The sequence below is a fragment of the Polypterus senegalus genome, chromosome 6 (genome assembly GCF_016835505.1).
Source record: "Polypterus senegalus isolate Bchr_013 chromosome 6, ASM1683550v1, whole genome shotgun sequence".
In the NCBI taxonomy this organism is placed as follows: Eukaryota; Metazoa; Chordata; class Cladistia; order Polypteriformes; family Polypteridae; genus Polypterus; species Polypterus senegalus.
In genome coordinates, this window is record NC_053159.1 from 36,616,557 (window position 1) to 36,632,652 (window position 16,096).

The 16,096-nt window shown below is 41.6% G+C and overlaps 1 long non-coding RNA gene across 1 annotated transcript in view; it reads left to right on the forward strand.

Annotated features, from left to right (window-relative positions):
• Positions 1 to 16,096, forward strand: part of LOC120530969 — a 45,850-nt gene extending 29,754 nt beyond the window's left edge. The window contains exons 3-4 of the long non-coding RNA XR_005634047.1: positions 4,540 to 4,645; positions 15,628 to 16,096. This is a non-coding gene — a long non-coding RNA (uncharacterized LOC120530969). The remainder of the gene's footprint in view (positions 1 to 4,539; positions 4,646 to 15,627) is intronic.

Sequence of the window (16,096 nt, forward strand, 5' to 3'; positions counted from 1 at the left end):
TACAGTGACAAGATATACTGTACTCTGACAGTATAATACTGTATATTCATTTGCCCTCCAAATAGCACAGCTGATAGAAAATAAAATTAGAACAAGGAAGCCTGTGCACGTACAAGAAGTCTCACTTTACCTTGCCTGTCTGTGTCTGTGCATGTTTGGTTAAAACGTGCTTGTTCTTCACTCAGTGAAGTGATGGTTAAGCTTCAGCAGGAGTTGGCTCTCATTTTTCATGTACAAGTGGAACCTTGGATTGCGAGTAACTTGGTTTGTGAGTGTTTTGCAAGATGAGCTAAAATCTTTAATAAATTTTGATTTGATAAATGAGCGAGGTCTTGCAATACGAGTAGTCCGTATAAGCTTTGTCTGCCGAGCGTCACGTGATCACAACTGAGCTGATGGTTCTTCTCTCTCTCACTGCAGAATTGTGGGCAATCGTCAGTCGGCGTGCCTCACTCATATAGTCAACATCCATACGAGCGTATACTGTTTACTACAGCATTGTGACCTTGTGTGTGCTGTGACATGCGAGTCCCAAAACACAAAGCTGAGTCTCAAGACTTTAGTGACACCATCTTTATTCAGCTTGAAACAGGAACAGCGTGGTTATTTATTGTAACGGGACCTACCACTCTCCTATACACAGACACAGCAATCAGGCAGGGTCATGCCCAGGTTAGTGGCCAAGCAATACTGTGCCCTGCGCATTTATAATGTTCCTTGTTCCTTGTATCACCCATCAACGGCAGGTGCTTATAGTATGACTGCGATCTTTTCAGATTCTGAACTGCTACAGCTCTGGGTGCCTGCGGTTGCTTCAGGATGCTCTTCTGCGTGTCGTCCCGTTGGGTGAAATACCACAAGAGTTTAGAAACTCACTCACACCAGCCATGATTCTTTTCAAAGGTAAAGTGCAGGTTCATTTTTTTTTTATGTATTTTTACTTTATACTTTGTATTAATCATTTTTATATGAATAATTTTGGGTTGTGGAACGAAACATCTGAGTTTCCTTTCTTTCTTATGGGGAAATTCGTTTTGATATACGAGTGCTTTGGATTGCGAGCACGTTTCCGGAACAAATTATGCTCGCAAACCGAGGTTCCACTTGTATTCTTTCTTTTCCTGTCCGCTGTCTGTGAGGAGTTTGTGCCACTATGCCACCACAGTTTGTGTGTGGTCATGTGACTGCATGGCTATGTCTGATTTGTGAAACTGAGCCATGTGATTATTGTTGCTACGTCTGATTGGTGAAACGGAGTCTTGTGATTATTGCTGCTATGTCTGATTGGTGAAACAGTCATGCAGTAGATCCACTGGCGGCTTCTCTCTGGCAAAAATATAGCGTATCTAATGGAAAAAAAGTAACGATTCGAGTGTTGCCCAATGTAGTGGAGTAAGAGTAGCGTTTCTTCTTGACAAATGTACTCAAGTAAAAGTAAAACGTATGGTGCAGTAAAACTACTCTTAGAAGTACAATTTTTTTAAAAAGTTACTCAAGTAAATGTAACTTGTTACTACCCTCCTCTGTAATCAACCTACAAACATATGGAGACTATCTGCAAGTGCCACACAGACCTTGACCAGACTAGCAATCAAACTGTAGGCCCTGGTACTGTGAGGCAGAAATACTAACTCAGTGTCACTGCTCTGCCCACATTCAAACATCAGTGCTGAGCAACTTAATTAAAACTGAACGTATACCTGTCTTTGGATCTTGTCACGTGACTGTCTCCTATACATGTGCTGAATCCCTCTGTCACTACAAAGCAAAAGCATGTAACGGCCGGCCCAATTGTCCAGACCGGCAACTACACCGCCAAGACCTGTGGCCTGGCAACCTGAGGGGCGTTAGACTTAGACAAACCTTACTTCTTCCAATTACTTCCCCAATCAGTGATCAAATAGACAAAAAAAGGCAAACAGTAAGTTAATAAAGTGAATATATATATATATATATATATATATATAATCGTTACTTTATATATATATATATATATACTTAATATAAATATTAATGAAAAATAGATGGAACAAAATGCCAAACAGTATAAATATCTCACCCCTCCACTCCTCTAACACCCACAACCCCACAAGTGAACGACGAGATATAATAATAAACAGTGCAGCACTAAAAGTACAATGCAAATCCTCCCTTGACCCTAAACTGAACATAAAACAGATATTACGCAAAAGAAACACGTCATATTTAAAGTCCAGGAAATTGTCCAGAGAATGATTAATGGAAATGACCTTGAACTGGTTACAAACTGTCCAGTGGTGACTGCAATATGGAATCACTTGATTGTTCGCTCCTTTCCCAAAATAAAAAAGAAACGGTCTCGCCATATGGTCCTTGGTGTGCCCTGATACTACTGAACCCCGGGGTTTTGTGAGAATGGCGAGATCGTTACAGGTCCGGCATGGTGAGGAGCAAGCTGTGGATAGGTGCGTGACGACCCAGATTGGCGTTTCTCTGTCTCTTGTGATGCGTTTTGGGATTGTGTTCTGGTTTGTTTCCTTCTCCTTCTCACCTCCTTCTTTTCTTATTTCCCTCCACTCGTTTAAATAAGAAATAACCCAAATGGACTTGATGGGTCGACAGGAAAATTACTTTGAGGGCATCATCTTCATGAAACGTTCTCCTTTCCCCTTTGTTTGTAGGTGACAATGCACCATAGACTACATAAACGGGACAACGATAGTAAAGATGCGACTCGGCACAAAACACATTAAGATGTCTCCATTCATGTAGCATCGCTACAAGCGTGTGTGTGTGTGTGATTTCAATATTATAAATTGATATTTGGTCAATATCTGTGCAAAGTGATGCAATAAGGTTATGAAATGACACAATCACAATTGTGATATAACATAATCATCTCTGTGACATAACACAGTACTTTTGTAAAATCGTACAATTAAATTGTCTTTTGAGTGGTGGGAATAATCCTCTGTAGAGATCATTAACGTTCCAGCTTACAGTATAAGAATGTACAGACTGGTTACTATTATAATGTTTCTGCCTTCTAGAAAATGTATTCTGATATTTGATGAATAAGGCGAGATGTTCTGAATTTTAGCTTTATCTCTAGTTTCACATCTGCCATTGCTGGGCCTTGCAACCAGTAAAATAACCAAATAAATTACAGAATAACAGAGTAGGGAAAAATTACAATAAATACAAACCTGTTTTTATTTTCCTTCTCCTGTGCTTCTATATAAATGTAATTCTCTATATTTATATAATCCTTGAATTCTTTAATAAATTTTATAATTCTGTCTCTCACAACAAATGTGCTTCAGTTACCTTGTTGCAAATCAAATGGCTGCCACCAGGGGGCATAGCAAGACCCCAAACCCTGAGACATAACTACTGTAGATGGCATTGTTTTGGGTTCAAATATAAGATGTTTTATTTACACAATACTTCAACAGGCTTCCAGTTCCTCTTTCCAAGGCAGCACAATACATCAATGGGGTTTCCATTCACCTCCTCCCAACTCTGACTACCGGCACACGAAAACTGACTTATTTTATGCCGGACCTGGGAGTACTTCTGGTGCCACAGCCTTGAACTTCTGGGTCAGTTGGAAGCCCCTCAAAGAAGGTATTATGTTCTCCTGCAGCACCCATGTTGACATCCAATAACCCTGACAAGGAGGGCCTACAACACTGCAATTCACATCCTGCACTACGGGTATCCATATGAGACATCCACCAATGGGATGCTGCTATCGTGTTCATCGGGGAAGAACATACCCCAGCAAGCAACCACTCAATGTCCTTCTGTGCAGGTTTCTCATCTTGGCAAAGAACCAGCACCAATCTGTCTATCTCTGTCCTTCCATCGATGACATGCAAGCAGCTTCCTTTGTGATTGGGGCACTGAACCATCCAGCAAGGCACTCACATTGGAATGTCCATCTGCAGACTTTTAGTGTTATCAAGTGATTTATTAACATCAATGCAATCGTTCTCCTTGCTCACGTCACATCATCATAGACTTCTACAAGCCTAAATGCTTCTTTCTCGCAATGAAATGTTCTGGAGGATCTTTAATAGTAAGGCATGCATTTTCCTGCCATTGCTGCAGGACATTGGTTCTCTTAATTCCAACAAGTATGATGCCATCCTGAAATATCACCTTCATCTCGTCCTAGTAGTTGTAGAAGCACCCAGAATGACAAAGACTCCATCCACATGATGCAAGTGGCCAATGAGTGGCTCAAAGATCATGAAATAAATGTGCTACAGTATATACCACAACCATTGCTGCCATCCCAGTCACCACCTCAGCAAAATAGCAAATGGTGGAACCTCTTAGGGAACAAAATGCCCTGCAGGACAGTTCTAGACACTAACAAAACCGAAGCTGCTCTTGATGGCCTAACACCCATTCCTGATGTTTCATTTGTTTTGTCAGTTTCACATACGTAAATGTAAGTGTGTGCCTATATACTGCATATATGGTGAATCATTTCAAATGTCAATATTAAGAAAGAATTAAATAAAGACAAACTCACCTGCCTTTGTTTTGTAGATAACTTTTTACTGCTGTTGGGCTGTATCATTGGAGGTGCCCTGCTTTTTCTTTTGATCGTCATCATCATCATCTATGTCATACGGAAGAGAATGAGACGATATTCGTAAGTTTCCATGTTTGAATACAGTGGCAATTGAGCATGTAGTGCTTGTGTGTACACTCATCCAACTCTTTATTTTTAAACCTGGTTGATCCAGGTCTGGATCGTGTTCATGTGTGTGTGAATTTACTGATACATAAAAACAGGCAGTTGTTTTAAATAGATAGATAAGATAGAAATGGCAGTATATAACAGACAGACAGGTACAAACAGGTCATGGAGGCCAAACCTTATTTTTCAGATACAACAGTCAGATGACAAGAAGCAACTCTGGACTGTGGACTCCTGTCCATTTCAGGATGAAGCCGTTTCCAAACCCATACTTAGTCACGCTGTGTCACTTTAGATAAACTATAAAATGTTGATACCCAATATACAGTATATATATATATATATATATATATATATATATATATATATATATATATATATATATATATATATATATACAGTCATATGAAAAAGTTTGGGAATCCCTCTTAATTTTTTGGATTTTTGTTTATCATTGGCTGAGCTTTCAAAGTAGCAACTTCCTTTTAATATATGACATTCCTTATGGAAACAATAATATTTCAGTAGTGACATTAAGTTTATTGGATTAACAGAAAATATGCAATATGCTTCATAACAAAATTAGACAGTTGCATAAATTTGGGCACCCCAACAGAGATATGACATCAATACTTAGTTGAGCCTCCTTTTGCAAATATAACAGCGTCTAGACGCCTCCTATAGACTTTGATGAGTGTCTGGATTCTGGATGGAGGTATTTTTGACCATTCTTCCATACAAAATCAGGGGACTGTGACGGCCATTCCAGAACATTGTACTTCTCCCTCTGCATGGGGGACTGTGATGGCCATTCCAGAACATTGTACTTCTCCCTCTGCATGAATGCCTTTGTCTTGTTGGAATATCCAACCCCTGTGTAACTTCAACTTTGTGACTGATGCTTGAACATTAACCTGAAGAATTTGTTGATATTGGGTTGAATTCATCCGACTATCGACTTTAACAAGGGCCCCAGTCCCTGAACTAGCCACACAGCCCCACAGCATGATGGAACCTCCACCAAATTTGACAGTAGGTAGCAGGTGTTTTTCTTGGAATGCGGTGTTCTTTTTTTATGACCAAATAACTTAATTTTTGTCTCATCAGTCCAAAGCACTTTGTTCCAAAATGAATCTAGCTCGTCTAAGTGAGCATTTGCATACAACAAGCGACTCTGTTTGTGGCTTCTTTCTCATCACCCTGCCATACAGATGTTCTTTGTACAAATTGTGCAGAATGATGTACAGATACACCATCTGCAGCAAGATGTTCTTGCACGTCTTTGGAAGTGATCTGTTAGTTGTCTGTAACCGTTCTCACAATCCTGTGCATATGCCACTCCTGTATTTTTCTTGGCCTGCCAGACTGGAGGTTTAACAGCAACTGTGCCTGTGGCCTTCCATTTCCTGATTCCATTCCTTACAGTTGAAACTTACAGTTTAAACCTCTGAGATCGCTTTTTGTAGCCTTCCCATAAACCATGGGTGCCCACACTATTTCGGCTTGCGAGCTACTTAAAATGACCAGGTCGAAATGATCTACCTACTTTAAAAATTATATATATAGCAAGCACCTGGAACACTTCCAGGTGGGCTATAAAACGGGCCAGCCTCCACCACTGAGGGGCCAGAATTGGGAGGAGGAGGACAAGGTTGCCTGAGAGAAGTGGTGGTGCAAGGTGGAGAGTTGTTTGTTTGTGTTTAAGTGCTTTTGGGACTGTGTTGGGCCTGTGGGACACGGGGAAGACGTGCCCCATGGCTGCAGAGAAAATAAAAGCCTGTGTGATTTTTACACGTGCCTCTGTGTCAGTCTGTGCCGGGTCGGGCGCTATATAGCACCTTTATCACTATATATATATATATATATATATATATATATATATATATAAATATATACTGAGTATACTTTATACATAAAATATATGTTGTCATACCTTGCATAACTGAATAACCTTTATAGCACAATAACAATTCAATACATTTATGGTCACTACAGTATTTGGATTTAATAATCTTCATGTGGGAAAAGGCTGACTCGCATAAATAAGTAGAGCCGAATAATGCAGTCAAGGAGGCAGCTCTTGGAAGGACTTCTTATGCTTAATGATCGAGTGACTCACAGGGAACGATGCTTCGGTGTGTCTGCCTTTGCTTTTGAATTCAGCCGAGTGAAAAATGACGGCTGTCCGATTAACTGCGATTTTAGTTCCCTCTCCTTTCTCTTTCTCAGTTCGCTTTTCGGAAGGACGTCAGTTTCATAATTTTTATGAACAGTTCGAAAGTGCCTTTCCACATTTTCCTTCTTTGGAATAGCAATGATAGATTGACAGATCAGACCAACGCACTTCGATTGTGAGAGAAAAAAATCCTCTTCCAATTCCACATCCAGCCCATACCCTCCCCAAACTATTTTTTTTTTAATCCCTTCTTCAGTTGATATAAATTGGAAGGCTAACTAGATCACAGCCGGAGTTTTGCAGTAGCTCGCGTGTTTGATCGTGCATGCGGGATGACCAATGTGTGAGAAGAAAAGAGATCTCAGACTGGCCGCCCTGTATGTCAGTCAAGTGGCAAATGTCATAGGGAGGATATATGATAGACTAATGTTTAAAAAAATTTTTTTGAATGCAACACAATCTACCTGCACTGCCTTTCCGATATATACCAGTCAATCGCGATTGACGCATTGGGCAGCCCTGCCCTAAACCGTATACTGAACAATCTTTGTTTTCAGATCTTTTGAGAGTTGCTTTGAGCATCCCATGCTGTTACTCTTCAGAGGAGAGTCAAATGGAAGCACAACTTGCAATTGACCACCTTAAATACCTTTTACCACTCATGATTGGACACACCTGTCTATGAAATTCAAGGCTTAACGAGCTAATCCAACCAATTTGGTGTTGCAAGTAATCAGCATTGAGCAGTGACAGGCATTCAAATCAGCAAAATTACAAGGATGCCCACATTTTTTCACGGCCAGTTTTTCACATTTGATTTAATTTCATACAACTAAATACTGCTTCACTAAAAATCTTTGTTTGGAAAGCACCCCAGTACTCAGATGTTCCTAGGAAATGGAAGACATACCACAGTTATCTTTTTTATTTAAAGTAGAGTAAATTATTATGCAGGTTGAAAGGGGTTCCCAAACTTTTTCATATGACTGTATTAATGACATTAAAGACAGGTTGGACTGGTCTCGGAAAAAAGAGGAACTACATCCCCAAATCAGAAAAAGTTGAACGGTATGGAAATATGCAAAAAAAAAAAAAAAATGCAGTGATTCTTAAATTTAATTTGACTTTTATTTTATTGCAGACACTATGAACCCAAGGTACTTCATGTTTTGTCTGGCCAACTTAATATACATCCAGCATTCCTGCATTTCAGGCCTGCAACACATTCGAACAAAGGGGGCAAATTAAGGCCAGGAATGAGGTCAAATAATCAAATATTGATATGATTTCAAACACGTGATGTCAACAGGTATTTGTAATCATGATTTGGTACAAAAGCACTATTCGTGCAAGGCTGACTCTTTGAGGAGCAAAGATGGAAAGAGGATCTCCAGTTTGTCAACAAACGCACAAGAAAATGATTGAAATGTTTAAAAATAATGTTCTTCAAAGAGAGATTAAAAGGGATTTGCATATTTCTTTCTCTAGAGTACATCATATCATTAAACGATTCAAGGAATCCGGTGGAATTTCAGTGTGTAAAAGGCAAGAATGCAAGGCCAAACCAACACCTGTGATCTCCGATCCCTCAGCCGGCACTGCATTTGAACCGTCACTCATCAACAGCTGATGTAACCACATGGGACTACACGGGATAACTTTAGCAAACCTTTGTCAAGCACTACAATATGGAGTTACATTCACAAATGCCACCTAAAACTTCACCTTGCAAAAGAGTAGCCTAATATTAACCATGTCCAGAAGCGGCATTGACTTCTCTGGGCTCTGAGGCATCACACAATGGAGACATGTATTGTGGTCAGGTGAATCAGTATTCCAGATCTTTTTTGGAAGAAGTGGATGCCGTGTGCTCTGGAGCAAAGACAAAAAGGACCATCCAGACTGTTATCAGCAACAAGTGGAAATGCCTCATGCTATGGAGTTGTGCCAGCCCCCTTGGTAGAGGACATTTATACTTCTGTGATTGTCAGCACTAATGCAGAATAGTACATTGAGATTTCAGAGCAACGTATGCTGCCTTCAAGATGACATCTTTTCCTGGGGCGGCCATGCATTTTTCAACAAGATAATGCAAAACCACATTCTGCACACATTGCATAGGCATAGCTACAGAAGGAGAGGGTAGGGGCACTGGACTGGCCTGCCTGCTGTCCTAACCTGTCTCCATCATGGAACCTGTGGAGAATTTTGAAATGGAAAAATGTGACAATGACAACTCTGTACTGTTGCACACCTTCAGACGTGTTTGCAGGAGGAATGGGACAAAATAACACCTGAAACGCTTCATCGCTTGGTATCCTCAGTGCCAAAACGTCTGAAGTGTTGTGAGAAGGAGCGGTGACATTACAAACTGCTGAATGTTTTACCGTCCTAACTTTGTTTGCAATGTGTTGCAGACTTGAAACGCAGGAATGGATATTCTGTATATTAACAAATGAAATGAAGTTGACCAGACAAAGCATGAAATATCTTTGGTTCATACTGTCTGCAAAGAAATAAAAGCCAAAGCAAATTTAAGAATCACTGCTCTTTTTTCCATATTTTCCCGACTTTTTCTACTTTGGGGTTTTATATAAGAAAGGGCAGCACAGGCTCTTTTTCCTTAGGAGACTGCGTTTCTTTAATGTGGGAAGTGACATCCTTCACATCTTCTATATCTCTGTGATGGCCAGTTGTGATTTTCTGTGTTGTGGTGGGCTGGTAACATCACTTCAAGAGAGGCCCACCAAATCAACAAGCTAATTAAAAGGGCAGACTCGGCTATGGGGTACAATTTGGGCCCAGGAGGTCATAGCAAAGGAGAGAATGAAAATAAAACTGAGTGCCATAATGACACACTCTCTGACACACCAACACTGAGGACTTTCAGCCAACAATTATTCAGCAGAAGTGTGTCAAGAATCACTAGGGGGGCTCCTTTATATACCAACGGCAAAACTTCTGCATGATGTCACACTGGGACTGTGCCAAATCAGATGTTTTCTTTCTTTTGAGTTTTCTTTTTTGCTTTATAGTCATTCCAGTGTGTGTTCAGACCAAAATGTGTTTGTATATTTATTTATTTACTTCTCTACCTATTTATATATTTAAAGAGCTTCTGTACAAAGCCAAATTTCACCCTGGGGACAAATAAAGTTCTATCTAATTTAATTTATATAACAAATATATATATATATATATATACTCAGCAAAAAAAGAAACGTCCTCTGACTTTCAACTGTTTTTACTTTCAGTAAACTTAATGTGTAAATATTTGTATGAACACTAAAAGAGTCAACACCATAAGACATAAACTAAAAATGTTTCACAATGTGTCCCTGAATGAAGGGAGGCTCAAAATCAAAAGTACCAGTCAGTATCTGGTGTGGCCTCCAGCTGCTTGAAGTACTGCAGTGCATCTCCTCCTCATGGACTGGGCCAGATTTGTCAGTTCTTGCTGTGAGATGTTACCCCACTCTTCCACCAAGGCACCTGCAAGTTCCTGGACATTTCTGGGGGGAATGGCCCTAGCCATCGATCCAAATCGATCCCGCTCCTGGGTACAGGCCTCGGTGTAACGCTCATTCCTTCGACGATAAACACGAATCCGTCCATCACCCCGGTGAGATAAAACCGTGACTCATCAGTGAAGAGCACTTTTTGCCACTCCTGTCTGGTCCAGTGAAGGTGGGTTTGTGCCCATAGGTGGCGTTGTTGCTGGTGATGTCTGGTAAGGACCTGCCTTACAACAGGCCTACAAGCCCTCAGTCCAGCCTCTCTCAGCCTATTGCGGACAGTCTGAGCACTGATGGAGGGATTGTGTGTTCCTGGTGTGACTCGGGCAGTAGTTGTGGCCATCCTGTACCTGTCACGCAGGTGTGATATTCGGATGTACCGATCCTGTGCAGGTGTTGTTACACGTGGTCTTCCACTGCGAGGATGATCAGCTGTCCTTCCTGTCTCCCTGTAGCGCTGTCTTAGGCGTCTCACAGTGCGGACATGGCAATTTATTGCCCTAGCCACATCAGCAGTCCTCATGCCTCCATGCAGCATGCCTAATGCACGTTCACGCAGATGAGCAGGGACCCTGGGCATCTTTCACAGTCGGTAGACAAGTCTCTTTAGTGTCCTGCGTTTTTAGAACTGTGACCTTAAATGTCTACTTTCTGTAAGCTGTTAAGGTCTTAACGACCATTCCACAGGTGCATGTTAATTAATTGATTATGGATAATTGAACATGCATGGAAAACATTGTTTAAACCCTTTACAATGAAGATCTGGAAAGTTATTTGGATTTTTAAAACATTATTGTTGAAATACACAGTCGTGAAAAAGGGACGTTTCTTTTTTTGCTGAGTATATATAGAAAGATAGATATAGATATAATAAAAGAGGGACAAGAGGCAGAAAAAGGTTTGGGGTTAGCCACCCTGTATACCTGGTATAAAATAGCCTATAACTGAAGTAAGGACTAAGTCCAAACAGAACTAGGCAAGCATTGAGAATATTTCTGGAGGGCAGACAGGCGGTGGTGTGCTGTAGAGCTGGACCCAGAAGTGGATCAGGCTGATCCTTCCTTGGAAGATCTGGAGATGAGGGAAGAGAGGGAGAGTCAGTACACATCGCCACCCCCTGGCCTGGAATTGAGTTACAATCACTAAAGCTGCTTCAGCTGCCTGCCATGTGCACGTGTGTGACAATATATATGGAGGCATGTATCCAAAGTAACTTACAAATGACATTGATACAGCACCATTGTTTCCATAGCTTGTTCATAGCATTAGCACTGCTCAGTAAATGAACTCGCTCGGGGGTCACACAAGCAGTTAATGGTGGGGACTCAAATGCCAACCTGCTTTACAGTTACATGTCTGGAGGTTGTCCAGAAAGCTTCATTAGATTGCTGAGACCCCACCTCTCAGTTGTTGTACCCAGTAGACTATGATGGGAATTTTGAAACCCTTTATTACTGGTAATACATTTCTTTTTTTAAGTGTGTGGAGTTAATTTAAATGACTGATGAGAGACTTTTTGTTGATTCTCACAGTTAAAAAGATTTTCATTCTGTCTAAACTCTCATCTGCTCAAGTCCCTTTCATGATGAATGGTCACAATTGTTTAAGCAAATGTATCAATAAAGAGAGCTCTGTTTATGCTACATATAACTTATACCAGTGGTTCTCAAACTGTGGGGCGGGCCCCCCTAAGGGGGTGCGAAGTAACAAAAAGGGGGGCACGAAGATGTGAAAAAAAGAAAACAAGAATCGAAAATATGAAAAATACATCTATTGAAACCAAAACAAATTAACTTAAACTACATTCTGATACTAGAAAAATAAATATAGAGTTAGCTGTGGTGGGTTGGCGCCCTGCTCAGGGTTTGTTTCCTGCCTTGTGCCCTGTGTTGGCTGGGATTGGCTCCAGCAGACCCCCGTGATCCTGTGGTTAGGATATAGCGGGTTGGATAATAGATGGATGGATAAATATAGAGTTAGAAAAATGTCGATAAAAGTTAAGTAGGTATAATAAAATATGCATCTATGATATATCATTAATTAAAAAAGAACAAATTAGTATTAGTGGGCACCTTTCAAAGAAAAGTTAGGGGGCACGATTAAAACTGATATGAAAACTCGGGTCGCAAATACGTAAAGGTTGAGAAACGCTGACTTGTACAGTATAATCATTTTGTAAGAGCTAGGGTAGTATGGCGGCATGTCTGCCTCACATCCCTACGAACCTGGGGTACCATAAATAAAACTTTGCATCGTTTTGAACATGAAAGTATGTATGTGCCAAAAAAAAATTATTCCCAAACCTTGGCATACACATATTTGCTCACAACTTACCCTTTATAAATCACAGTCATCTAATAAATGTGCGTACATGAATGCACCTTGAAGCTTGTCCCGTTGCCACCATACCTGGACTCTGCTAATCAGCCTCATACATATGCAGTCAGGATGCTGCAGACCTTCACTGGCTGCTAGAGTAGCTGCCCACCTGACACGTCGAGACGCTGCCACCTGCATTTGAGGAGCCCTATAGTGCGCTCTGCAGGCATTGTAGCACCTCTGCGCCTGAGCTCTGGGGTCACGGAAAGACGTAAAGGTGTCAGCGTCTGGTCAGGTAGCCACTACCCTCAGGCAAATGTAATGACATAATTGGTGTACAGGCCATATGAAACACTGAGGGATCAGTCAGTCACCTTACCAACAATTAAGCCATTATATACAGAACCATCAGCAAGTTATCTTCCAACACTACTTTGCCTCAAAATAAATGAATCATGGGCTGACCCAGGGCACCAAACCAGGACATTTGTCACTCTCATCTTGACATCACAGATGACTTGTGTGTTAATGAAATGCCACTGCTTACAGTTAACAAAAGCAGTGTCATTGTCACTCGGTGTCTTTATTGCAATATGAGTGTAGTCAGTTAACTGGATACATTAGGAAAACCGGACAATGCTGTAAATGTCCTTTGTGCATTGCTTAACTCAGTCAGTTTATGGCTTCCAGCACAGCTGGCACGATGGAGTTGAAGCTTGGCCGAGGTATCCCTTACCTGTTGACCAGTTCCCTCTGATAGGTGCCTGTTGCCAGAAACCCGGCTGTTGTTACAACCCGAATATGAACGGGTGTAGCTCGATGTCAGGCAGTCTGCCTTTCTAACGCCGGATCCATCTCAGCACAAACTTCCAAGACAGTGGCTCTTGAGAGCTTAAATTGGCTCATAAACCAGTCATCATCATGTGAAAAAAATCCAGTCTCTAAAAACTCGTTCCCATCATATATGAGTATCTGCAAAGTCTTCAAGCAGCATCAAACATGAATAGTCTGAGATTTAGAGCTTTCTCTATGCAGGGAGTGGATCACGTCTGTGTTTTTACTTAATGCAATCATTGACAATGAGGGACTGCTTTGGCTTCGAATCCTGAGATGTGACAACAGGTAGCTGATATAAATGGGCAAAAAACTAAACATGTTCAATTCAAATACGCAGCATTGGCCCTCTTAAAAGGTAACAAAACTAGAGTGTGTACATCATATTCATGACTTTTAAGCTTTAATATGTGTGTCACGTGAACACATTATAATAACAGCTTCCATCCATCCATTTTCTAACCCGCTGAATCCGAATACAGGGTCACGGGGGTCTGCTGGAGCCAATCCCAGCCAACACAGGGCACAAGGCAGGAACCAATCCTGGGCAGGGTGCCAACCCACTGCAGGACATACACAAACACACCCACACACCCAGCACACACTAGGGCCAATTTAGAATCGCCAATACACCTAACCTGCATGTCTTTGGATTGTGGGAGGAAACCGGAGCGCCCGGAGGAAACCCACGCAGACACGGGGAGAACATGCAAACTCCACGCAGGGAGGACCCGGGAAGCGAACCCGGGTCTTCTAACTGCGAGGCAGCAGCGCTACCACTGCGCCACCGTGCCACCCTAATAACAGCTTGGTAATATTAATTACCAGTAACGGCGCCGTGCAGTGAATACACTGAACTTGAGCATTCCTAGTTTTCATCCTCTTTCTCTGTACGTTTACCATTCGTTTGCTCAGAGGTTGATGCGCTTGCTGCTTTCTGAGCAGCTCTTCTTTTCTCCACCCTAGCAACCCCGCTTCTTCTCTTCTTCCGTCGGTATCTTTTCGCGTTACAACTGATTAGGTCAGTGTTTGTGTTGCAATTACTTAGTACGTTTACTTTAATTTTTTACTTAAGCTGGCACTTAAATCTTCGATCGGTCTCAAGAATTATTTAAGATATGAAGAGGTAGAGGAAGTGACGGCGAAGGTGGTAGGGATGAGAACGGTGCATGCATGGCCACTGTCGAGTGTTGATTGTACAATAAAATAAAAATAAAAAGAGGACTAACCTTGGAGGTCAATCATCACCCTAAAAGCAGATAGTAGACATCACGTTGTATATGTGTACCAAATTTCAGGTCAACAGTTTGTGAGCTACAGGTGATTTGAAATCCTCGACAGACAAACGGACAGCCACAGTAGCGTATTATATATAAAGATTATTACGTGTGTGAGTCATCATTTAGATGGTTTGCCTGCATTTCCCAACTTCATCCAGGCTGTCGTCATTTCCCATTTTGCCCCGCCGCGTACGCATGGGTCAGAGTTGCCGTAAATATACACTTCTTCTTCCCTCAAGTTTTCTTTTATAAACCCTGGCTTTTGTTTGGTAAGTTGCGTATGCACATTTCGGGCCTACTTTTGTGTGTATGCAAGGTTTTTAAATCTGATCCCTGGCCACTGTTGATTTGACATTTGCGTGTTCTCCCAACGTCTAGGTGTGCTTTTCTTCAGGCCTCACACATCCCTTTTAAATGAATTGGTGACTCTAAGTTCCCTCCCAGCGGGTGTGCTTCAGTATTTTTTCAAGGTTTGGTTCTTGCCTTGCACCTGATGCTACTGAGACGGCCTTTGAACTGAACTAAATGGGTGCTTACATCGAGAGAATACGAGTCAGTCAGACAGAGAGTGAGATGCTGCTTTAAAGGACGTGAGCGGAGGCCCAGGGTTGTGTGACAGCTTTTCTCTTGTTTTCAATGCCTTTCTGTCTGTTCTTATGGTATATCAGTTCTTTCTTTTCCTCTCTTTGTGTGGGACGGGGTCTGCAGTGCTTTGCAATGTGGCATCGTGCCAGTCCCTTTCAAATGCCAGGAGGGTGTGCTGAGGCCACCGCTAATATAATGTTTGCTGTGTCTTTCTCTCTATCTTAGCCTCTGAGTTCCTGTGTATTGAGTCATCAAGAGGGTGTCACGCCATTTGCTTTCAGATGGAATGCACTGAGCAGCTGTGTTCTTGAGATCCTAATGCAAACCCATCATCCATTTAGTAAGCCTGGTTTTCCTGCTGAGGCAACAAAACGCGTCCACCTGGAAGAGGCTATGGCTAGCTGCTTCAAGAGGAGGACGTAATGCTCTAGTACTCCTGCATCCTGGACCTAAAAACATTCATCTAAGCAACAGAACATTCAGCATGAACTGGTGATGTTCTTAAGCAGTCTGTCTCTACAGTAAGTCTGAATGAGGCTCTGTCTGCCCAGAACTTATTAAACACACACAGGTGGTACTCAGCGTCTTTGTCCATACACGGTATATATTAACAGGGCAAGTGTAAGCCAAACCATTTACAGGTGAGGGAGCTGCAAGGAACTGCACAGAGCATTAATAAAGTGTCCAAAATACA